The 25,606-nt window shown below is 35.5% G+C and overlaps 1 long non-coding RNA gene across 2 annotated transcripts; it reads left to right on the top strand.

Moving 5' to 3' along the window:
- The first annotated feature begins 9 nt into the window (after nt 1–9).
- Nucleotides 10–5,466, top strand: LOC116143900. 2 transcript variants are annotated; one of them, XR_004130183.1, is made up of 12 exons: nt 10–114; nt 292–503; nt 586–716; nt 813–906; nt 2,293–2,470; nt 2,745–2,852; nt 3,000–3,043; nt 3,264–3,325; nt 4,442–4,549; nt 4,698–4,798; nt 4,962–5,046; nt 5,189–5,466. It is a non-coding gene; the product is annotated as an uncharacterized LOC116143900 (long non-coding RNA). The 2 variants fall into 2 exon arrangements; XR_004130182.1 differs by having other exon boundaries at nt 586–906.
- The last annotated feature ends 20,140 nt before the right edge of the window (nt 5,467–25,606 follow it).

Raw genomic sequence — 25,606 nt, 5'->3', positions numbered from 1 at the left:
ATGAGGAAGAAGAAGAAGAAGATGATGATGATGATGATGATGATGATGAGGTTGATTATATTATTAGTTAGAAAGGAAATTGTAATGTTCATCAACACACAGCAAAGTCATGTGGTAAGTGTGTGGTATTAGATGAGTTGACATTTCTTTTTAAACATAATTCAAAAGAATTTATATAAGTTGACTTCGGAAATTCAATTGATTTTATAGATTTTGGGGTATATATTTTAAGAAATTATAAGGTTAACTATAATATTAATTAAACACTAAATCTAACAGTGGTGATATCAGCTGCTCCGTGACAGAGTTAGGTGTCTCTTTCATTGGTGGCTAACGGCGATATCCGGCTGCAGTCAAGTCCTCTCTAGTATCCGACTGCATGGCTTCAGTTTACAGGCAATTTCAAACGAGTCCTATGGACCACGCGCGTCCTCTCGCTTCCGTTTTCTGTAACCCTTTCAAAATCGTCGACGGTCTCGCCAGTTCATCCGCCGGCAATTTAGGTCATTTTCATCGTTTCAAATACTGATTATTAAACCTAATAGAACATATGTATGAATATTTGTTAATTTTTCAATTTCACAGATGAGATTGCCAAGTTGTTCCCAAATCTGTTCCAACGATCGGTGAAATTAGTGCAAAATGATGTTGATTACGCTTCAAGCAGATTTGAAGTTGAAAACTGACGCCGTATTTGTCTGGGTTCTAGGCGACAGGTGAACACAATGTGTTCATCTGTGAAGTTGCAGTCTTAAAGCGTGATTTGCTTGAAAAGTTGTTTGAAAAATGTGATTTTTGTGTTTTGTTGCTAGATTACTTGATCCGATTTAGTAGAGGTGCAACAAGGATCATGAAGTGCAAATACATTGAATGGCTTCTGAATATATTTATCTGGAAAAAAATCTGGTACGGTTTAAATTGTATCTCAACTTGCGCAAGTAATAATTTGATAGCGTATTGATATGGAAATAAACTGTTTATATTTTTAGAAATTTGCTTTTGAATATATTATAAGTTCTAATAGTTTGCTATAAAAATAATTATACCAATAATTAGACAATGTAGCTGGTGGTTTTATTGAAATTGATAACTGTAGAATTTTAAGTATGTGTGCGTTGCATGTTAAGGTTACATGATTGAAACTCGTGAGACTATTCTCTTAATGATAGGATGATTTGGATGGACTTTGTTTTAAGACTATTCTTATATATAAGATTTGTTGATCTAATGATGGATACCTTAGCTTATAAAAGTCTTGTTTTTGTTGGGCTTTTAGGCTTAGTCAGTTATGAGCTCAGTAGAGGAGAGGTGTTCGAGTAGGGACTCGATGTATGTTTAAAGCTTGTCCTTCTCTTGTAGTCTTGTTTCTTTTTAAAGCTTTTTTTTTTTGTTCTTATTCTTTTTGGGTTGTTTTTCATTTTGGTCAAAGCTTTTGTGGTCCGAAAAGCTAGAAATGGAAATGCATGTTAGATGCTGATCTTATATTCGTATACAACGCACAACTGTTTAAAGTTTTTTCGTTGGTTTGGGTTCTGCATGGTTTGGGGCTTTGATGTGTAGTGGTAGTAAAAGTGAAACCCTTTAACCCTTTAGGGTATGTGACATTAAAGTTTAAGGATCTTCATTAACTGTTGGAATTGACTACTGTATGAATTTACGACTGGGTGAGGCTGACCATGACTAGCAAAGCAGAGTTTTTGGTTATTAGGGAACTGCAATTTTGTGAATTTACTACTAAGTGTAGTGGGGGTGAAGATGTTGAAGGGGGGCAATGGCATGATTATAAATTTTGGGTTATTGCCAATAAGTAATTTTGTGCTGCTCCTTTCTTCATTTCGGTCATATGTCTCAACAGTGGCAATAAGGAGCTATGGTAAAAATTGTTTAAAAATTAATAGAGTACAATAGATAAAAATATGGAGGATAGAAGTGAGAAAATCATAACTTCAGAGTACACATGATTGTGAGAATGTTAAAACGGACCAATGGTGTGCTTGAATATGCTGCAAGTGCGTGATTCAGAAGAAATATGTAAATCAATTAATATGCTTATCTCTTAGTCATCTTAGTATAAGTCTTTGGGGTTCTGATTGCCACTTTTTTATGTTCTTGCATGCCATCAGTCACTAATTGAAGTTTGTAGTTCAAGAGATTTTTGAACTTTATCACCTTTGTCCTATATGGATTCTTTTGAACAAACATTATTTAGTCAATGCTCAACTTTACTATATGTGCTCATAGGTGTCGGAAGTTCAAACTTTGGCCACTAATATAGTGATTTGTTGTTATTAGGAATTGTACTTGATCCTGACAAATGCAGCCTACTTACTTTGGGAGAGAAAACATAACTGGTTTATGACATTGCCCAATATGGCAATTGCCACAGAGATTCTTAGCTCATTCAGCCACAGGAAGCTTCTTGAAATCGAACAGAGGCTATGCTGAACTTCGAATGATAGGCTTTACTAAAGTTAGTTTTTCATAAGTCTTTGAGGGATAGCATGGATAATTTTCCTGCCTCTTTGGCCAAAACCCAACAACTGAAATTTTGTTGTATTTTTTCAATTAGTTATTGTGCATGCTCTTAGACTTTCATTCTCCAATAACATTAATTTAAATTTTCTTCCATCTCCTATTAAACAATTGAGTTGCTGATGTGATGATATATTTGCTTCTTTATACAACAGATTTACTTTTATCTTTGTCTACAAAAACATCTCATTTCATTTTTTAAATGGCATTAGGAAATCTTGCTATGTATAAATGTTGACTTCATTATCCTCAATCGCTAAGAAAATCAAGATGAAAGCTTGTTTCTTGGCTACTGCTTGAAGCAAGGAACACATAAACAGGTATCATTTTCCATGAAGTTTTGGTTTTGATATTTTCTCTATTCCTACTATTGTATGTATTCTTTATCTCTGCTCCTCCTCCACTGTGACTTGGGAAATAAGCATTTTGTACAATTCTTCTTTTGATTGGGATATGTCTTTCTATAGGTTGCTGGCAAATACTAAAAGATATCGGAGACTACATTATAGATGTAATCTGTAAACCTGTTGGACTCGGTCACAACCATGGAGCCATATCACTCCAAAATGTTAATTGATTTCATTCCTTAGGATACTTTTGTCAATCGTATAATATACAATTCTGTATTTAACTCATTTTCCTTTAGAGTGTGATTCTAGAAATCAAATAATACTTTCTTACTAATTCCTGTATTTCTATTTGCCTCATTGTCTCCTCTTTTATTATTTCAGGATAACTCTTCTGCTTGATTCCACAGGTTGCATCAATGTCTTTTTCATCTTCTTCATTTTCGGTAACACAAGTTCAGATTCTTTTTCACTTTTTTAATTCCTTTAATTTAATCTTTTTTTATTGGCTCTTTACAATTGCCTTTTGTTTGCTTATTGCAAATGTGGCCCTAAAGCATGAGTCAGCCTAACACTTGACTATGCAATTATAGCATTTCTCTTTCACATATATGATTATTATTTTCTTAAAAATAAAATATTATTAAAAATAACAACTCTCCTAATCAATTCACGGCTAAGAGGAGAGATCATAGAGTTTCAAATTATCCCCTAAATTAGAAAACTTTCAATAGCATTAAACTTTCATAACTCTTGAATCTCATGCTTCAGGATCCTATGAAAGAGTACTTAAAACTATCAAGCATATCCAATAAGATTCTCACGCCCAGATAGCTAAGGATTGAATTGATTTAAAAAAGGGCATCATAAAAGCATCACATTTAATATCTCTGTAAGAACTTGGATATTAAAAACAAAATTAAATCTTATATACTTTTTATGTTTCTTGCATGCCATCAGTCACTAATTAAACTTTGTAGTTGACATTTTTGAACTTTATCACCTTTGACCTATATGGATTTTTTTGAACAAACATTATTTAGCCAATGCTCAACTTTACTATATGTGCTCATAGGTGTCTGAAGTTCAAACTTTGGCAACTAATATATTGATTTACTGTATTTGGGAATTGTATTTGATCCTGACAAATGCAGCCTACTTACCTTGGGAGAGAAAACATAACTGGTTTATGACATTGCCCAATATGGCCAAAAAATTGCCACAGAGATTCTTAGCTCATTTAGCCACAGGAAGCTTCTTGAAATCAAACCGAGGCTATGCTGAACTTCGAATGATTCATAAGTCTTTGAGGGATAGCATGGATAATTTTCCTGCCTCTTTGGCCAAAACCCAACAACTGAAATTTTGTTGTATTTTTTTCAATTAGTTATTGTGCATGGTCTTAGACTTTCATTCTCCAATAACATCAATTTAAATTTTCTTCCATCTCCTATTAAACAATTGAGTTGCTGATATGATGTTATATTTGCTTCTTTATACAACAGATTTACTTTTATCTTTGTCTACAAAAACATCTCATTTCATTTTTTAAATGTCATTAGGAAATCTTGCTATGTATAAATGTTGACTTCATTATCCTCAATCACTAAGAAAATCAAACTGAAAGCTTGTTTCTTGGCTACTGCTTGAAGCAAGGAACACATACACAGGTATCACTTTCCATTAAGTTTTGGTTTTGATATTTTCTCTATTCCTGCTATTGTATCTATTCTTTATCTCTGCTCCTCCACCACTATGACTTGGGAAATAAGCGTTTTGTACAAATCTTCTTTTGATTGGGATATATCTTTCTACTAGTTGCTGGCAAACACTAAAAGATATCGGAGACTATATTTGTAGATGTAATCTGTAAACCTGTTGGACTCAGTCACAACCATGGAGCCATATCAGTCCAAAAGGTTAATTGATTTCATTCCTTAGGATACTTTTGTCAATCGTATAATATACAATTATGTTTTTAACTCTTTTTCCTTTGGAGTGTGATTCCAGAAGTCAAATAATACTTTCTTGCCAAATCCTGTATTTCTATTTACCTCATTGTCTCCTCTTTTATTATTTCAGGATAACTCTTCTGCTTGATTCCCCAGGTTGTGGGAAGACTTCCCTTTTGAGGGCTCTCTCAGGAAATCTTGACAAATCTCTAAAGGTTATTAAGAAACTGCAAGTTTGTGAATTGACTACTGAGTGTTCAACTTCTACTTTTCCAGAATAGATTCCTAACCATATATTGATATCATTTTTCAGTTAATTTATCAATTGACATCGTGTGCTAAGTTTAGCTTCAACAGGTGACAGGGGAAGTATTGATATTATTGCTCAGAAAGTAGTAATTTACTGTGGATAAGTGTTCTGAGAAACCTGAGTTGGAAGTCTGTAGTTTACGAAATTCATCTTCATGAGAAGAGCATCCTGGAATGCACTTTCAGAAATCAAAAAACGTCTCAAATCTTAAGAAACTAAATTCAATTTCATTTTCGTGTATTCGTTAAGGCCTTACTTTGCAGCGATTCTTTCACATTAATTTTCTTTGCAGCTCATGTTCCTTATGTTAAGTGAGATGATTAAAGGGCCATCTTTCATCATCTTCATTTTCAGTAATGCAAGTTCTAATTCTTTTTCACGTTTTTAATTCCTTTAATTTAATCTTTTTTTATGGGCTCTTTGCAATTGCCTTTTGTTTGCCTCTTGCAAATGTGGGCCTAAAGCACTTATTAATATTTTCTTGAAAGTAAAAGATTATTAAAAATATCTTCTTAATATTTATTAATTTATTCAATTACAGAATTAATGTAAAACAAATAAACAAATATATATATATATATTTTTTTTTTTTCAAATTCATCGACATGAATAGTTTTCAAATGGTATATTAAATATATTAAAAATTAAAACAAAGTTCATATTCTATAGGAATTATTTCTTTCAAGTTTAGAAAATTACTTTTTTCATGATTAGGACAAATTCCCTGAGCCATAGCACATGATAACCCTATAACATAGTCATTATTTGAATTTAAGTCTTATAATCAACTCCGAGTTGTTACATTTGTACAAACATACTATGGTAAGATTCTGAAGTCATTATACTGATAGATAAATGATTTTCCAGTGGCCATCCAGCAAAGATGGGCAGAGAAAATATTATGGTAAACAAAACATGTTAAGATAATGCCAAATTTCAGCCAAATAACGACTCTCCTAAGAGGAGAGATCATACAGTTTCAAATTATCCCCTAAATTAGAGAACTCTCAATAGCATTAAACTTTCATAACTTTTGAATCTCACTAGAGCCAACAAGCTTGTCGAGACTACAGGATCCAAGAATGCCAGTAGAGTCAGCTTGCATTAAACATTGCAACATCCCTCATGTGATTATCATGATCAACTTCAAGGTAAGTCTTTCAATCCATACTTCACCTGATCCAATCATTCCTCTCCTCATCAAGCTTAAAATTGCTCAAACAAACTCAACAACATCAATTATTAGAATTCACTAAAAACCTATTTTAGTAATGCACATATACCAAAATCCATCACAAGCTCAAAAATTATAGTTTCTTTTGCCATGATAGTTCTTATAACATATATCTACTCCATCTCATCCCAACACTGCTCGACAATGCAATTTAAATTCACATTAACCAAGTTCATCACGAAATCATTTACTGTTTCCATCTTTTCTAAGATCGCCATAATTGCAATCCTAATTTTTTTCACCCTTCTACATAACGCGAGGAAATTTCAGATTTGATGAAATTTAGGGTGCGTTTGGTTCAATGTTTCTACCCATATTCCCAATCCTATTCCCCAAATATTGTTTGACACATTATTTGAGAAATATTAGTGTATTTTTTTAATTATTTTTAAACCCTTTAAGTTTATTAATTTCATAAAACCCCCAGAAAAAAGTTAAAAAATTAGCAAAAACACCCCCACCCACCCATACTTGCCAGATTCCAGTGGATTCTGTCACAACGACTTATACCACGACCGGAAATGGCCGGTTATTCACCGATTTGACCTTTTTCGGCTAGATCTGGTCGTGAGTGATGGTCAAAGAAATAGCCGTCGTTGATGGTCAACGACAGCCAAATCGACCGACAATGACAACTATATCTTTGGTTGTCACTGACGGCCAAAGATGGACCTTTGTGACAGTCGACGACCACATCTGGTCGTAGATCTGGCCTTTTTCGGCCATATCTGTGGTGGATCTGGTCGGAAAAGGCCGTATCGATGCGTTACGACACAGATCCGACTGGTCTGTGTAGTAACGCAATTTTTCGACCAGATTCCGACGGTGGTGGTTGGAATCTGGCACTGCAGGTGGTAGGAGTATTTTTGTCATTTTACACAATTTTTATATATTGGGATGTTTAATTAAATTAGCAAACATAGGGGGTTTTTTAGAAATTTTTAAATTTTACCTCGTAATACTCCCCTATTCAATTACCCAATAGTATTCTCAAAATTTTATCCAAAATAATAAATCAAACGCACCCTTAATTTTTCAAGTCCTTCACTTTAGCGGTGACTCACTGTTTGACGGCGCAGCCACTCCTAGGAAAAATATGTAGGTTTAATGGCATAGACTGAGGATAACCCTTTAGTCAAGGTTTCTAAGGAGACAAAATGATCACTTAAAATATACATGAACCAAAAGAATGGATGCATAAAATCAGAGTAAATCAAATCTATGCCGAATCAAAAACAAATTAGAAAGAATAAAATCCTTATGAGAACATCAGACTAGACCAATTACAGACAAGACAAAACAAGTGGAAAGAGGAAAAAGAAGCTTGCCTCATGAAACCAATGATGGACGGTCAATAGCAAAATTTGGAAAAACTGAGAGCGGCTCAATATTATCATGGCCAGCATCTAGAAGAACTCTATGAGTAAAATAAAAACAATCCCACATCAAAGAGTTAATCCAAAAATTAAATTAAAGCAATTGCCACCGGACTTTGGCTGCATGACTAGGTTGATCCCGGTTTGGACCAGAACTGCTTGTGGCAGCACCTGCAGATCACAGCTTGTCAACACTCGGCCTTGTGCTGATATGCTACCATCATCCCTTTAAACATAATACAGCATTTTTAGAAAACTACTATCACATTGGGGACAAAGGCTCTTCGAGTAGCTAACCTGCAGAGATAAAGCAATTTTTTTAAAAACATTCTGTATATGAATGTGGAAATCAATAAGAGCATAAAATTTATATACAAGAGTACTGTAACTATTTTATCCAACGTTTTTCCATTTAAGAATCTTATGCTTCCAAACTGCCTTTAAAAATCCTCAATTTAGGAAAGAAATCTGAATCCAATAAAGATGCTATTGCTTTCAGAATAAGGAAAACAAACTATAAAAGAATGCAACAAAAAATTGCTTAGTAGTCTTTTCTTTTATACAGATAGGGACCATATATATTATGGATAAAAAACAAGTGCTAAAATGCAATTAATTGAATTAGAACTTAAAACTGAAGAGGGCAGAAGGAACACTTACATTCAGAGATGAGCCAAGTAGCCAACAAGCTGGTGGAGGAAATATCTCTCTGCTTCCAATTGGCACTTTACACCATAAGTGATCTATTCACAATTGATATAATAATATCTATAATTGATATACCAGTCTATATTGATATCACTTCGGCTATTTTTCATAACCACAAGCCAATTGTTTCCAATCCTCTACACTACCACAGGCAGTTTAAATTAGCTATCACTGCAAATCATGACCAATTTAATGATTGCAACATCTCATAATAATAATCAACTTCAAGGTCAATTCTTTCAGCTAAATAAACAAGTTTCCATTAACATCCAGACAATTCACCCGATCCCATCATTCATATCCTTATCAATCTTAAGAATGCTCAAACTAACTCAACAATATCTATTATTATGAATTCAGTCAATTTTGGTATTGAAGCTATGATCATTATCGCAAACCATTGTGTTTCATACAACCATCAGCTTAATAGTAGTGCGAATCATGAACACAGTATGGAATTTGATTTTTTAAAATTCCCACAAGGATTGACTATGCGCGCTGCAAACAACAAGTATAGGACTTTTGATGGAATTTGATTTTCTCTAACTTCTACCATCTACTTGATTTTGTTGATTCACCTGTGTTGGGTGGGAGGTTTGATGGCAAAGAAACTGTGAATCTGCATCATAAGAGGAGTGGAGACAGTAAAGTAAAATTTCAGTACAAGCACTTGCCCCTTAGAAAGACACTCAAATTCATATACAAGATGTAAGAACAAATAAATTGCAGACATAAAACAAATGTAAGAGGAAACGAAGAAACATGCCTTGCGAAAAGAACAACTCAATAGTATCATGGCTTCTGGGAAATCAGGACCAGCATCCATGAGAATTCTATGAGCTAAACAAACACAATCCCACCTATGAAGGAGTCCCTGTTGATTCAACATGGCCATATTTTCGTCTTCTTTGCATGGATTTTCTTGCTTTTGTAGTTTAATATTGTGTTGGTAGGGAAAGTGATACTGCCAAAGGGACTTCTTGTGAATTCTCCATCCTCTGAAATGCCATCCTTTCCCGTCCTGTCTACGGCAACGAAGTTCCTCCCAGGGGCACTAGCACCAGCACTGTCTCATTCTCATTCTCTTCCATTTTCACTGTTCAAACAAACCAGGATGAACAAAGAGGTTAGTATGCTTCCAAAATGCCATAAAAAATCCTCAATTTAGGAAACAAATCTGAATCCAATAAAGATTTTATTGCTTTCAGTGCCTTCCACAATAAGGAAAACAAACCATAAAGATTTTTCATAGCCAGAAGCCAATTGTTTCCAATCCTCCACACCACCCCTAGTTTAAATTAGCCATCACAGCAGATCATTACCAATTTATTAATTGCAACATCTCATAATAATAATCAACTTCAAGGTCAATTCTTTTCAGCTAAACAGACAAATTTCCATTAACATCCAGAGAAATTTTGAATTTGAAAGAAAAAAATTATTTTCCCACACCAATAAATAAAAATTTATCCTTCAACCCATACTTCACCTGATCCCATCATTCATATCCTTATCAAGCTTAAAAATGCTCAAACTAACTCAACAATATCTATTATTATGAATTCACTCAACTAGATTTCTACCCATTTAATTCAATTTTGATACTGAACCTATAATCATTATCTCAACTTCATTGTTTTTCATCTCTTCGCACAACACAACCATCAACCTAATAGTAGTGCAAATCACGACCACGGAATGGAATTTGATTTTTTTTTTTTTTAAATTCCCTGTTATGGCAATTCAGGCTGTAAACTAGTACTGTTGCAAATCATGAACACAATGCACCTATGAAAGGTGTCCGTTTGCGTGTGGAAGCTGAAGCAGCAGTATCGGCTCTTATCCATGGCTGGCAATTGACAGTGAATTGAAACCCTAAAACTAACAACATACAGGAGAAGAAAGGAGAAAGCATCTAATATAAGATAGAGTGGAGTTATGTTGAAATATATTTTGACACCCTTGGGTTTATGAAAATTACAATCAAATCCTAGTTTCAAATATTGGTTCGCTACCAACCTCGAAAATTTAAAACATAAAATTCGAGAACCACAGCGTAAATAAAAAAGTATTTTTAAAATTATAAAATTAATATTTTTAAATATTGAAATAAAACTAATTTTTTTGGATCATATGATAATTTTTTAAAATTAATCAAAATACAAACTTAAAACATTTTGATTAATTGGAAAATGTTGATTTACTACAAATTTAATTGATTTTATTATTGATGTCTGTATTAAAGAAATTTATTTTGTTAATGAATGAAAATTAATAATTATTGTCTTTAGCTTAACGTTTAAACAATATAGTATCATATAATAATTTGTGCTAATGAATTCCTTTGTATTGATATCCAAAAATATAATGTTTAAAAATAACTTAGCCGGATTATAAGTCCAAGAATCGGCGATAGAGTTGAGGTTAATCATCGATACATTTATGAAACATTGATGTTATTGTTCGATAAAAATTGTAAAAATTCTTTGATAATGTCTCTAACTGAAGGATTTAAGAACAAGAAGCAAAAAATCAAGAAATCAAGAAACAAGAAAAGCGTGAAGTTGACGAAGACTATTCTGGAAATTCTAGGTTTATTTCATTGAATGAAAACAGAGCAGGGGAAGCTAATTTATACATTCCCCATTTTACACAAAACTCAGTCGTTTCACTTAAGTGAAATTATACTAACAACATGACATTTGTAAAGTTTGCAGCTACACACTCCAAGAATTATACACGCCAGAAATCTCAGACAACATCAGTTACACAGCAGCTCTCAAAATACACCAGCTACAGCGCAGCAAACATGCCAGAAATATGAGACAACACCAGTTACAGCTTGAAACTTGAACAAACCACCTCTGAAACCAAAACTGAGCTGATCTGAAATTAAACTAACAACTGGAAATGTAATCTTGAACAGGCCGAAATTAGACTGATCTGAAATTGAACAAACCAACTCTCAAACCAAAACTGAGCTGATCTGAAATTGAACAAAAACAACTGCAAATTGATCTTGGCAGGCCGAAATTAGACTGATCTAAAATTATAAACCAGTGCAAACGAAACACAAAAATCAGCTTCATCAATCACTGCAAACTGTACAAAAATTCAGCAATTTCAGCCCATCGATCAACTCCAACTGTATAAAATTCAGCTCCATTAACCTACTGCAACTGAACAGATTTCACTCAATCAATCACTGCAACTGAACAAAACAGCTCATTATCAACTGCAACTGCACAAAATTCAGCTCCATTAATCAACTACAAACTGCATAAAATTTCAGCTCCATTAATCAACTTCAAACTGAAACAAAATTCAGCTCCATTACAACTACAAACTGCACAAAATCTGCTCATCAACAAAAAAACACACTCTGCCAACAATAGTCTGCTCATCAACAACCAGTAAGTAACAAAAATCTGCTCAACAAAACACCTGCTCTCAATAGGAGAACACACTAACATATATAATAGCCAACACTAACATTCCAGTTCAACAAACGCAACCAGCCCAACATTATATCTGCAGCAGCAGAACATTACAAAGGCTTAAAACTCTAACCAGCCCAACATTATATACTGCAGCAGCAGAACAACTACAAAGGCTTAAAACTCTAACCACCCAACATTATATACTCCAGCAACTATATACAACATCACAGCTACAATTCACTCTGAACAACCCATCAATCAAACAGCTCAACTCTGATCAGCTGTAACTTCTTCTTCAGTAAGAGGACAAAATATTCAGTTTCTCTTTGAAAATAAAACCTATGTGCTGCAAGTGCCTTGATCAGAACATCACGCACTGATATTCCGAGCACATATGTGAAATCTTTTCTCAGCAGCCAACCCCTCACATATGCACATCAATTCGATGTGCTTTGGTCTAGCATGAAACACCGGATTAGAGGACAAAGCCCCTGCACTCATATTGTCACACCAAAGATTGGGAACAAATTAATTGCTATTCCAAGTTCTTGAAATAAGTTTGGATCTAGACTAATTCTGTAGCTACCTGACTAAGGCCCAATTCAGCCTCTGTTGAAGATAATGCAACCACCTTTTGTTTCCTAAACACCATTGAACCAGGTTGCCCCCAAGGAAGATACTGTACCCGTAGTGGATCTTCTATTGCCTAAGTCACAGCCTAATCTGCATCACATATCCCTCTAACTGAAAGAGCTGCTGTTTTCTTAAAAAATAAACCATGCTGATTGTCTCTTAATATACCGAAGAACCCTCTTACAGCTGTCCAATGATTAGTGGTAGGGATCTGAAGAAATTGACTCAATCTATTGACAGCAAAGGCCAAATTAGGTCTTGACAAAGTTAGATACTGCAGCCATCTATAAGACTTTCTAGAGTAGGGTTGATAAAACATCACTATCTTCTTTTAGAAGTCTTGTGCCTGTTGCCATAGAGTATTACAAGGTTTGCACTCTGAGAGACCAGCTTTGATTAGAAGATCGTGTGCTATTTTGGCTTGAGTAGTAACAGACCTCCTTTGTTCCTATACACTTCAAAGCCTAAGAAATAGCTAAGATCCCTAAGATTTTTAAGGCAACTTTCTGTTCAGTTCAGAAACATTGCTTGATGAGAGTAGAATCATTCCCCGTAGAAGAATGTCATCTACATAAACCAATAAGTAAAGAACTTGACTTCCCTTCTTATGAAAACAAACTGGTGTCAGATGCTGTGAAATCCCCACTCAATGAGTAGTTTTCAACTTATCAACCCAGCCCTTGGGGCCTGTTTTAAGCCATATAAAGCTTTGGACAATTTACACACATGTTGGGGGTACTGTTGATCAATAACCCCTAGGTTGTGACATAAACACTATCTCTGTAAGCTCTCCATTCAAAACGCATTATTGATGTCAATTGTTGTATTTCCCACTATTATGCACAGCAGAGAGAGCATAATCCTTATAGTTGCTAGTTTAATTACTGGGGAAGTTTCAAAGTAATCCAATCCAGGGGTCTGCTGAAACCCCTTGGCAATAACCTTGCCTTATATTTCTGTAGGTACCATCAGGCTTCAATTTTTTTTTAAAAACCCACTTACAACCTACTACATCATGTCTGAAGTAAGGTACCAGTTCCCAAGTTTTGTTTTTCATCAAAGCACCAAATTCCTCATTCATATCTTTTTCCATTCAGGAATTGTGACAGCTTTGGCAGCAACTTTGTTTTGGTAAGTGACAAATGGTAGTATAGGCTTGACCTATAGAATGTTGGGAATTAGACTCAATCTAGTAATCATGGAATGACTATGATGACAAGTTTGGGTTGTTGAATGGTAAAACCACCTCTAATGTTATCCCGATGTTCAGTCTGATTAGCAGATTGTTGCTCACAATCTGATATTCTGGCTGAGTTTGTTTTCTCAGAAGGGTGGCAAGGGAACTCAGCTGTATTAGTTTCTTAGACTACTAGCCAATTCTGGGAAAGAGAACTCAGTACTAAAATTATTAACCCCAACATCACCAACATCGAACTAAACTTATTAACCCCAGCATCACCATCATTAGAATTATTAACACCAGCATTAGCAACATCAGAACTAAACTATTAACTCTACATACCATCATTAGAATTATTACACCAGCATTAGTAACATCAGAATTAAAAATAGCAGCATCAGCACATCAGAATGATTACCATCAGCATTAGAATTAAAATAGCAGCATCAGCAACATCAAATGTTACCATCAGCATCAGCAACATCAGATTATTAACCAGCATTAGCAACATCCGAATTATGAACAGACGCACCACAGAATTTATCATGCTTTCTACATTAGGGTTTAGACAATGAGACAAAGTCCAGGATGAGTGTAACCCTTCAATATTAGAGTATAATTTAGACTCTGCAGAATCCAAATCTTTGAACAAAAAACACCTAAAACCAGTCTTGTAGGGAAGACCTCTTCATTGAATTTAGCTTGTTTTACAATGTACATTTTGCCTGTAGAAGAGAGCACTTGTATCTTTTATGAGCTGAGCTATACCCAATAAAACACATTGCTCAGTATGATAGGATGCTTATGTTTTTGGTAGGGTCTTATAAAAGGATAACAGCAGCACCCAACAATTTCAAGAGTATACTCAGGTTCTTTTCCATATAATTTTTGATAGGAGAAATATCTTCTAATGCTGAAGAGGCAGTCTGTTTACAACATACACAATGTACTAAAGGCTTGCCACCAAAGACACAATGGCATACCAGCATTGTGCTAACAAAGTCAAGCCAAATTCAGTGATGACCCTATGTCTCCTCTCTACCCGACCATTTTACTGGTGCAAATAAGGACAACGGTGCCTAAAACAATACCATGCTGCTGCAATATCCAATAAAGATCAAAATTCACCTAACACCCCCCCCCCCCCCCCCCCCCCCAACAGTCATTTGCAAACACTTAAGCTTAGCATCTAACTGTTTTTCAGCAAAACAATGAAAGTATAAAAACCTTAAAAGCTTCAGACTTATACTTCGGGGGTATATCCACATGTGTCTACTATAATCATCTACAAACACATATAGTACCTAAAACCCTCAAAAGAATTCCGGTGCAGGACCCCACAGATCGAGTAGACCAACTCAAGGGGTTTAGTAGTTGCATAATCAGACTTGGGAAAAGAGGCTTGAGACAGCTTGCCAAATTGACAGGACTCACAAACATCATTATTATCAAAAGAAGCAGTACAAGAATCTTATTCAGGACACTCTTAAGAGTTTTAGCTTGTGGATACCCCAATCGAGCATGCCACAGCTTTGTCAAACTAAAGGCATGTTTTGTATATTAGTGTATGCCCTAGAAACCATTCGTGTTGTCGGTTTCAGAGCATTTTGTCTTGTATCTATATATATCATAAATAATAGAAGAAAGAGTTCTTCATTCATATATGTAAATTGCTTCTTTATTCTGCAGCATTTAAAATAAAGTATGTATAGTAATTGTCCAATGATTCATTAATAGGTAAATGAATTATCGAAAAGGGTTCCCTATGGAAGCAATATAATTTTGGGCAACTTATTGTACAGTAGGCATACCGGATGCTCCGAAAGATATCATGAGTTGATATAATTAGGATGACGATGATAGTCATGTCACTAGGGCATTGGTATGGATTAACGGTTGGTGAACTATTTTTCGAACGTACCGAATAACGACAAATCACTTGGAAAAGCATGTAGTTCAATGATTTATTGTTGGTTATATCAGTGCACGATGTAGTCCTTTGACCTGAGACATTGTAGTCGGATCCGATATGGATGTGTATGGTTCATACGGTTTATAAGTACGAGACTAATCATGTTCGTACAATAAAGCCTATTTGGTCATGCGTTGTTCATATGCGGAAACGAACGATGGTCAAGAGGGATCCATTACCAACAAATATAGGATGGGAGTACGCTCTTCATCCGGATTCGAGTTCCTAGACAAACATCGATAATGTCGGAAAACTGAATCTCTGGCCAGAGTCTATTATTAGTCATACAAAAGTAAGTTTGTGATGACAAGTTCCTGACATATTATGATCAATTCGGTAGAAGATCGAGTTTAGGATTTGACGTTCCATGAATCCATACTCGATTAGGATATCTCAATGGAGGGACTTTACCTGCATGGTACGTATGATCTGAAATGGTTCGTGAAGTATTTCTTCATTGTGGTTTAGGACTATGGCCATTGCTATTGTTTACCATAGTCGTTGGGCCTCGGAAGGTTTCCGGATTCATCCAGAACCGCTCACGGCTAATCACGGTGGACCTACATGGTCACACCATAGCCTTGGGAAGTTAGAGAAGATGAGAGAGAGAAATGATTATCCGAAGAGGGCTAGCACCTTCCGGGTAATAACGGGATTTCTATAGTAAATAGTTACATAGAAACAATTTGTGACATTTAAGGGTTAAAATGGTCAAGCAATAATAATTATATTTATATTATTATATCTTAAAGTGTTAAGATTAATGAGATGAACAAAATACCTTTTAATATGTTAAGGGTAAAAAGGGTAATTTATGGGTGTTTTTAATGTAAACTATTTAGTTTACATGGGCCCTTGAATAATATTGATATTCAAAGGGTTAGCATATTAAATTCGTGGGTACCTTTAAAAAATAAGATTTATTGGCTTGGAAGTGAAAAATAAATATTGCAAAATAGCCCACGTATATATAGAGGCAAAATTTTGCATTTTTGTCATTTTCAATGTTCACCATTGTTCAAAAACACAAACTAAAGCTCTCTCTCCCTAGCCAAGGCCACTCTCTAATCCTCTCAAGGTGGTGTTAAAGTGTGAGGTTTCATATCCTTTTGAGCTAATCTTCATCAATCCAAAGCAAAGGGTAGGTTAATCTCATATCCAAGCTTTGCATGTAAACCGTTTTTTTAATCCATGCTTCTGCATGCTTTCATTCTCCTCTCCACTACTCTCATGCATGCTGATCTTTCAAGAGATATACATTAGGTTTTTTATGAAACAACAAGAGCTTTATTAACATTACAACCATTAGTATTTGAACTGAAATAGTTTCAGCAAGAGACCACTTATTGAATAGGAGGTGGTGATGCAGCAGTGGGTAGAGAAACTTCAGTTGATATAGGCCATCTTTGAGATCCTTGAAGAAAATCTCACCAGTCCACTTATCCTTTATAGACAATGGTTGAGGTGAAACTCACTATCACACCATTGTCTTTTGTAATTTGAGATATGCTTAATAAATTCTTAGCAATGGTAGGGACCATAGCATATTTTTGAGAAATAAAACCTAGAGGAAGTATCTGAGTTTAGAAAAGACTCACCTTGTTTGGAGACTGAACTTTTGGCCATTTCCTACTGGACAGTTGCTCCACACGAATATTGTCCTGAATCACCAGATTCTGCGATCAGAGGTCATGTGATTCGGGCTCCAGAATCTACATACCATGTCTTATCTTTTCACAGTATGTGGAGTAGCATGGATATACCAAAAGATGAAGAGGCAATGTTGTTGTGCGGTGATTCTCTATCTGAACTGGAGACAACCATACTGAGACTGATAAGGTATCCAGTATTATAGGCACTTTGTGTATTAGGAGGAGCATGATTTCCAGAATCTCAGCTTGAGAGTTAATTGGTTTGCTTGTCCTAGCGGAGATAATGAAGTAGGAGCCAATTGGCACTGAACTGACTTGGCCCAACTCGACTTGCTAATAGAGCTTGCAGTGATGCATGAGAGTTCATATTAACCAAGGAGTTTCTGTGGAGGGTTGACATTGTTAAACCCAGTAGCTGTCCAGTATGGTAAATAGGCTGTCCGTATTTAAAACCTCCAGTATTGTTAAAGCCTCCGTATTGATCCACCACCAGTATTATAGCCTATCCAGAATTGACAAATCCCTAGTATTCATGATTAAATCTGTGATAACACTGCAATGCTGAGTGACCTCCCTTACCAAACTTGACAAACTAACCTTGATCGAAAATAACCTCTGCCTCTGCCTCTGCTCTACTGCATACCAGTTGAGAATTATAAACATGATTTGACTAAAAGGATAAAACTATCCCTGGAGCTATCTGTTGTGGGTGATGTTGTTGTATGGGGTCAAATTCAGGTCGGGAAAAACTGGCTTTGCAGTGGATTGACCAGCTGATTCTGAGGTGTAGGATAAGGAATACTAGGAAAGGACTGTAAGGGTGAGCTGGGTGAGCAGTTTGTGTATATGGTATGGTATTAGCAGCATCAAATGTGTAAGAGTTAAAGACCTTGAGGTTGTATTAGAACGTTCAACCTTGCTTTGAAACCATAAGAGCCTCATGAAAATTAGTAAAGGACGTTGTTGCCTTTCTAGTCTAATTTCATGTTTGTGGAGCAAAAATTGTGCCTCCTGTAGTGTGGTTTGGCTATCTGGTTGAAACTAAGTTGGCTACTACTAGCATCATATCCAGGCCCAGGCCATCCAGGATATACAATAACAGTTCTTCATCAGATAAATTGACACCACTGTAATCAGTTCATCCCTATTCTTTCATCCTCAATACATATTCATAACAGTGCTAGGTTCTTCTTGGTAGATTTGTAACAATTGGAAGATGTAGGGTTCTAGCTTTAGAGGCGAATGAAATGCAATTCAAGAGTATTCAAATTTCATAAGCAGTAACACACTTAGCTATATGGCAAAACATTGTCTCTGATACTGTAGAAAATAGCCAACTTACCAAGAATTGATCAATCTTCTTCCATGCAAAATAATCTGGATTCGATTTCTTACCTCTGCCCAAGTTCATCTGACTTTTCAAGACAAAACTTGTGGACACACTCTTCTCTCTCATAACAAAAACTTCATTCCATGAGAGGTAAGTGCTGGTAGGATCTGCGACTTCCAGAATGAGTAGTTTCTTTCTAACAATTTCACAGGAAAGGGTGGGGTAAAGTAGGAGGACTGCTTAATAGTAAAGCTTACACTTTCAGTGTTCTCTTTACTGATTTTGAGTGAGAGTTATCCAAATCAAAGCTAAGATTCATCACAGACGTGTGTCTAGGCTCTGGATACATGAAGAAGTTAAGTCAGTTTGAACTTTTTTTATTTATAACTGTTGAAGGATTTTTTTAAATTATTAACTATTTATTGGGTTTGGGCTTAGGAATAGAGATTTTGTAATACTAGGTTTTAGTCTTTTAAACTTAGTATATAAACATATTTTTCTCTTGTAATGAGTAATAGTAATCATAGGGCAAATTGCTTTCATTATAATGAGAGAGGTGAGACGATATTGTAATAATATTGACTCTATTAGACGTAGTCTGTTAATTGGGTGAACTAGGGTAAATCGCGCGTATTACTATTTCTCTTTATTGTTTGTGGTTTGTGTGTTTACTGTTATCTTAGTTTCGTATTAGTCTCTATTTCGTTCAATGTTAGCTATACTAGCTATCATTTAGTTCATTTTTCATTTAATGAGCAAAAGTCTTATAAAAAGTTAAAGATCAATTAACTCTTTTAAAATACCTAAAAATCTTTCGAATTTTTCTTATTCTTATTATGTTTCTACTAGTAAGCTAGTAGAAAAGCTTTTGTTATGGATTTGATGTGTTTTTTATTTTTTTCATATGAATTCAAGAAACTCTCTCCTAAATTTATAGGTTATTATTTGTGGATTCGAGTTGTTATATTGAAATGAGTACAATGTTTTTTCAACGATGTCAACTATTAACAGGATACAACACAAGACCAAAAGAGAAATAAAAAACTTGGCCTCTTTGAATAAATTCAAAGGTGGTGTTGTGATTTCTTGCACCAATGAGAAGTACACAAATTTTTTGGGAAACTTACGCAGGGGTCTGCAGGAGACCGAAAATATGATGCTAAACCAATGGGAGAAATAATGATAATGGGATTAAAAGTTTTTAAAGTGGTTCTTAAAGTGTGCCGGATGCAAAGCACAGGTTCTATGTCCATTGTTATCTTATTGCTTTTCTTGCATATTTTTGTGTTTATACAAATGCTATTTGCTCTCAAATGAAACAATTGCTTTTAGAAATTTGAAAATGAAATTCCGGATCCTTTCTTTGGGGTGAGAGACCCCTATTATACTTTTGCCTAGGCGAACTTGCTCATGAAGTAACTATTTCATCATGACCTGTGGCCTATCAAACCGCCGTTCTGGGAGACTTAATGGCGAAGTAGCCCTCTCATGGGGTGACACACGACTTGAAAGGACAACTTAGCCCTAAGTCTTACTGGTGAAGCAACCTGTGATAACCTTACGAATGAAGTAATTCTTTCATGGTGTGACACACAGCTTGGACAGTTGCACAATCATGGGACACATGGCGAGAACTCATGCTCCAGTTGCATAGTCATGAGACACATGGCGCAAATTCATGCTTCACAAATTTACCACATAACAAAAGGTGTTAACCATTGAGAACTCAACGAAAACATTATTGAGAGGTTACCAAAACAATTATTATAACTTGTATCTTACTTTATTTAGTTTGAAACAAAACATTACACTCCTCTTCTTGTCCATATCAAACATAGTAATTTTAACATAATATACTTATCTTCACAGCAAAATAAATTCTTCTTTTTCATGTCTAAATGCATGTCTTCAAGAAGCTTTCCATGAAGACAATGGTGGAGTTTCAGAGTTCTTGTAAGAGGCATAGCTATACATATCTCTATCACCTTTTACGGCATCCACCGAAGAAATGGATTCAAGTTCAGCCATTTCTTCTAAAGTCAGTTTCACAGACAACGCTTTAATATTTTGATTGAAGTTCTCCATCTTTGTGGTTCCAGGAATTGGACATACATCATCTCCTGATGATGAACCCAGGCTAAGGCAAGCTGTGATGTGGTGCATCCTTTCTTTTCTGCTATTTCATTAACACGCTCAAACAACTTCTTGCTATGATCAAGATTTTCAGATTGCAGCTTGGGTAATTTCTGCAAAATTTGGAATATAAAAGTTGATTAACTTAGATTTAACTTAAATAATTTAAGGGGTCAAACATAAATTACACATGTAAAAATATTTTATAATAAATAAAAAATTTAAGGCTACATTGGGCTTAGTGAGGACATTAGCTCCCACTGCGTCCAATGTTGATCTGTTTCTGATTATAACTGTTAATATAAAATGCTTGTTTGGACGTTAGTACCATGTCGAAATAAAAAATAAAGTTATGAAGCAGCACTGGGAAAAATGTAACCCAATGTGCACTTGCGACGTTTTCCTAATGCCATTTGTGTTGGAATACATGAATTATTCCAACACAATTAGGTCTATTCTGACAAGTCATGACATTTGTAAAGTTTGCAAACTAAACCCAATTACTACATTTAAAACAAATCAACTTTAACCAAACTTAGTTTACTCAATATCTCCCCTTAAACTAAACTCCCTATGTGTTTTTCACCGTCTGCTCATACTCAATATCTCCTCTTAAATGAAACTCCAATTCTGTTTCTCATTTTTATTTTCTTCATCTACTCATACTCAATATCTCCCCTTAAACTAAACTACATCAGCTTTCTCTAACACCTCTAATACACTACAACTCCAAGAATATACACGCCAGAAATCTCAGACAACATCAGTTACACAGCAGCTCTCAAAATACACCAGCTACAGCGCAGCAAACATGCCAGAAATATGAGACAACACCAGTTACACAGCTTGAAACTTGAACAAACAACTCTGAAACCAAAACTGAGCTGATCTGAAATTAAACTAAACAACTGGAAATTGAATCTTGAACAAGGCCGAAATTAGACTGATCTGAATTGAACAAACCAACTCTCAAACACCAAAACTGAGCTGATCTGAAATTGAACAAAAACAACTGCAAATTGAATCTTGAGCAAGGCCGAAATTAGACTGATCTAAAATTAGATAAACCAAGTGCAAACGAAACACAACCATCAGCTTCATCGATCAACTGCAAACTGTACAAAAATTCAGCAATTTCAGCTCCATCGATCAACTTCAAACTGTACAAAATTCAGCTCCATTAATCTACTGCAAACTGAACAGATTTCAGCTTAATCAATCAACTGCAAACTGAACAAAAATCAGCTCCATTAATCAACTGCAAACTGAACAAAAATCAGCTCCATTAATCAACTGCAAACTGCACAAAATTCAGCTCCATTAATCAACTACAAACTGCACAAAATTCAGCTCCATTAAATCAACTACAAACTGAAACAAAATTCAGCTCCATTAATCAACTACAAACTACACAAAAATCTGCTCATCAACAGAAAAACACACTCTGCCAACAACAGTCTGCTCATCAACAACCAGTAAAGTAACAAAAAAAAATTTGCTCAACAAAACACCTGCTCATCAACAGAGAGAACACGCTAACATATATAATAGCCAACACTAACATTCCAGTTCAGAATTGTCCTGAATAGCCAACACTAACATTCCAGTTCACAAACGCAACCAGCCCAACATTATATACTGCAGCAGCAGAACAACTACAAAGGCTTAAAACTTTAACCAGCCCAACACTATATACTGCAACAGTAGAACAACTACAAAGGCTTAAAACTCTAACCAGCCCAACATTATATACTCCAGCAACTATATTACAACATCACAGCAAACAATTCAACTCTGATCAACATTCCAGTTCAAGCTTCACAAGTTCTAATACACTGCAGACTAGCTACAAAGGCTCAAAACTCTAACCAGTCCAACATTATATACTCCGGCAGCTATATTACAACATCACAGCAAAAATTCAACTCTGAGCAACCCATCATAGCAAACAGCTCAACTCTGATCAGCTGTAACTTTTTCTTCAGGTGAGGAGGACAAAACAGTCAGTTTCTCTTTAAGAAAATAAAACCTATGTGCTGCAAGTGCCTTGATCAGAACATCAGCAACTTGATATTCCGAAGGCACATATTGAACTGACAGTCTTTTCTCAGCAGCCAACTACCTCACATAATGCACATCAATTTTGATGTGCTTTGTTCTAGCATGAAACACCGGATTAGAGGACAAAGCCCCTGCACTCATATTGTCACACCAAAGATTGGGAACATAATTAATTGCTATTCCAAGTTCTTGAAATAAGTTTTGGATCCAGACTAATTCTGTAGCTGCCTAACTAAGAGCCCTATATTCAGCCTCTGTTGAAGATAATGCAACCACCTTTTGTTTCCTAGAACACCATTGAACCAGGTTGCCCCCAAGGAAGATACTATACCCTGTAGTGGATCTTCTATCACCTAAGTCACTAGCCCAATCTACATCAGCATATCCCTCTAACTGAAAGAGCTGATGTTCCTTAAAAAATAAACCATGCTGAATTGTCCCTTTAATATACCGAAGAACCCTCTTACAGGCTGTCCAATGATTAGTGGTAGGATGCTGAAGAAATTGACTCAATCTATTGACAGCAAAGGCCAAATCAGGTCTTGACAAAGTTAGATACTGCAGGCCACCTATAAGACTTCTATAGAGTGAGGGTTGATAAAAAACATCACTATCTTCTTTTACAAGTCTTGTGCCTGTTGCCATAGGAGTATTACAAGGTTTGCACTCTGAGAGACCAACTTTGATTAGAAGATCTTGTGCATATTTGGCTTGAGTAAGTAACAGAGCTCCCTTGTTCCTATACACTTCAAAGCCTAAGAAATAGCTAAGATCTCCTAAGATTTTTAAGGCAAAATTTCTGTTCAGTTCAGAAACAACTTGCTTGATGAGGGTAGAATCATTCCCCGCAACAAGAATGTCATCTACATAAACCAATAAGTAAAGAACTTGACTTCCCTTCTTATAGAAAAACAAACTGGAGTCAGATACACTGCTGTGAAAACTGCTCCCCACTAAATGAGAGCAGTTTTCAACTTATCAAACCAGGCCCTTGGGGCTTGTTTTAAGCCATATAAAGCTTTGGACAATTTACACACATGTTGGGGGTACTGTTGATCAATAAAACCCTTAGGTTGTGACATAAACACTATCTCTGTAAGCTCTCCATTCAAAAATGCATTATTGATGTCAATTTGCTGTATTTCCCAACTATTATGCACAGCAAGAGAGAGCATAATCCTTATAGTTGCTGGTTTAATTACTGGGGAAAAAGTGTCAGAGTAATCCAATCCAGGGGTTTGCTGAAACCCCTTGGCAACTAACCTTGCCTTATATTTCTGTAGGGTACCATCAAGCTTCAATTTTGTCTTAAAAACCCATTTACAACCTACTACATTCATGTCTAAAGTAAGAGGTACCAATTCCCAGGTTTTGTTTTTCATCAAAGCACCAAATTCCTCATTCATGGCTGTTTTCCATTCAGGAATTGTGGCAGCTTCTGCAGCATACTTTGGTTCTGGTAAAGGTGACAGAATGGTAGTATAGGCTTGACCTATAGAATGCTGGGAATTAGACTTCAATTTAGTAATCATGGAATGACTATTGATGACAGGTTTGGGTTGTTGAATAGGTAAAACCACTTCTAATGTTATCCCGGAAGGTTCAGTCTGATTAGCAGATTGTTGTCCATCACAATTTGAGATATTCTGAGCTGAGTTTGTTTTCTCAGAAGGGTGGCAAGGGAACTCAGCTGTATTAGAGTTTCTTAGACTGCTAGCCAATTCTGGGAAAGAGAACTCAGTACTAAAATTATTAACCCTAGCATCACCAACATCAGAACTAAACTTATTAACCCCAGCATCACCATCATTAGAATTATTAACACCAGCATTAGCAACATCAGAACTAAACTTATTAACCCCAGCATCACCATCATTAGAATTATTAACACGAGCATTAGCAACATCAGAATTAAAAATAGCAGTATCAGCAACATCAGAATGATTACCATCATCATTAGAATTAAAAATAGCAGCATTAGCAACATCAGAATGATTACCATCAGCATCAACAACATCAGAATTATTAACACCAGCATTAGCAACATCCGAATTATGAATAGCAGCAGCCACACCAGAATTTATCATGCTTTCTACATTAGGGTTTAGACAATGAGACAAAGTCCAGGATGAGTGTAACCCTTCAATATTAGAGTATAAGTTAGACTCTGCAGAATCCAAATCTTTGAACAAAAAACACCTAAAACCAGAGTAGGGAAATGACTCTTCATTGAATTTAGCTTGTTTTACAATGTACATTTTGCTTGTAGAAGAGAGACACTTGTATCCTTTATGAGCTGAGCTATACCCAATAAAAACACACTGCTCAGTATGATTGGATAGCTTATGTTTTTGGTAGGGTCTTATAAAAGGATAACAGCAGCACCCAAACACTTTCAAGGCAGTATACTCAGGTTCCTTTCCATATAATTTTTTATGAGGAGAAATATCTTCTAATGCTGAAGAGGGCAGTCTGTTTACAATATACACTGATGTAATAAAGGCTTGCCACCAAAGACACAATGGCATACCAGCATGTCCTAACAAAGTCAAGCCAAATTCAGTGATGACCCTATGTCTCCTCTCTACCCGACCATTTTGCTGGTGCAAATAAGGACAAGGGTGCCTAAAACTAATACCATGCTGCTGCAAATATCCAGTAAAAGATCGAAATTCACCCCCCCAGTCAGTTTGCAAACACTTAAGCTTAGCATCTAACTGTTTTTCAGCAAAACAATGAAAGTATG

Source organism: Pistacia vera, unplaced genomic scaffold, assembly GCF_008641045.1.
Source record: "Pistacia vera cultivar Batoury unplaced genomic scaffold, PisVer_v2 Contig433, whole genome shotgun sequence".
Taxonomy (NCBI): Eukaryota; Viridiplantae; Streptophyta; class Magnoliopsida; order Sapindales; family Anacardiaceae; genus Pistacia; species Pistacia vera.
Note: the sequence above shows the minus strand (reverse complement) of the source record. Positions and strands in the feature narration are given on the sequence as shown.